Source organism: Octopus bimaculoides, chromosome 9 (assembly GCF_001194135.2).
Source record: "Octopus bimaculoides isolate UCB-OBI-ISO-001 chromosome 9, ASM119413v2, whole genome shotgun sequence".
NCBI lineage: Eukaryota > Metazoa > Mollusca > Cephalopoda > Octopoda > Octopodidae > Octopus > Octopus bimaculoides.
The window spans coordinates 27,269,769-27,271,540 of NC_068989.1; positions in this window are offsets into that span (position 1 = coordinate 27,269,769).

Consider the following 1,772-nt stretch of genomic DNA (forward strand, 5'->3'; position numbering starts at 1 on the left):
GGGAACTGCCCATATCCTACGTAAAATACTGTCTATGTGATCTCAAATTTTAAAGCAAACATAATTTTCTTATGGTTTCTTAAACATTCACTTGAACAAAACTGTACAAATCCAAATATATGGTACCCTAGGCATAACACCTACATGAACTTCTAACTTGTTGTCTCTTGAGGTCTCTGGGTGAGACTTGGATCCAACTTGTACAAATGCAAAACAAAAGTCAAACATAAAATAATAATAATAATAATAATAATAATGATGATGATGAAGATAATAATAATAACAACAACATCGAAAAATACCTTAGGAATGAGAACCCAGATTCAAAATTTCCCCGAAGACACCTGATGAAGGTTGGAGGGCATATCAGCCGAAACGTTGTGATAACAAACAAGATGAGGACAAATATCCGTCAAATGTAAATAATGTAAATAATGCAAATAATGAACGCACATACATATACATACGCAGACTTATACATATATATATAGATGGATAGATATATGGCTCTCCGCTATTTAAAAAAAAAATATGATAAGCGTTTATTTGGATCACCAATTTTCCCTGTTCATTATTGACCTTAGTAGTATATCTTCAGCCCCTAGCATGTTCTAATTAGTGACACGCAGGAACGCAATAGATCCCCGATTGTGCTCAAGAACTGTTCATGTGTAACACATTACTATTTCCATCCAGTCGAATCACTCCATTAATACCAATCCTCCAATAATTTTGACTTTTAATAGACGCTTCTAATTTAGGTGGCGGAAAAAAATTAACTTTATTATTCCAACTAATTTACATGACATTCTTTCAAAATCCATATAGACATGAACCATAAAGCCGTCCCCATCCGGATACCTTTCAGAATTTAAAAACTATATATTACAAAATATTATTTTGTACACATTTTCACCTATTCTGCTCGCTATCACCCTATGTTCTCATAACGAATTTTCTTGTAAATAATTAAATTCCTACAGCATTATCTATTTGATACGAAAGTTTATTTATCATCCGTAAACAAATTCACGAAATTTTTACTGTGAAGTCTACTGACGAAACTTTAAATTTTGTGATCTTCCCGAAACAGCATTATTATGTTTCGTTGTTGTTGGCCCCGATGATTTTCGGAAGAATGGTTTTACATTATTTACGTAATATATTGTGTGATAAGTTGTTATTTATTATTCATCACAATACAATATACGAATCTCAACATATTATCTGATAATATCCATATTATCTTGGGGTGAAGTGTTTGAACTTACTAGCCGATAAATTTTGTGAATGCCTTCCTCATGTGTTTTTGATGTCGCATGGTCAAATTCCCATGAGTATATAGACACTTTCAAATTTATCGTACATCAAGTTGATGATCGGAGAAGAGTAGCTTTATACTCTTAACCGTGAAACGTCGTACATGATTAACTAAAGGCAGGTTTGTTTTTGCTTTTCTCTTCTGTTTTTGTTCTGTGTGTGCCATAAATATCGCCATCCGTTAGAGAAAAAATTTGTAGTTTGGAATCAGTAGTTCTTTGACTGCTATTTCTAAATTTTCAGTATGTTGGTGAAGCAACTCATGCTGATCCCTATATATTTATGATTATAAATGGTTTTACCGATAAAGGTTTTGTTCATACTGAACTACTTGGCAAAATTGTTAATTATTAATTTTATTACTAATTGGCAATTCCCAGCTCTATATCTGTATATGTATATATATATATATATATATATATATATATATATATATATATATATATATATAT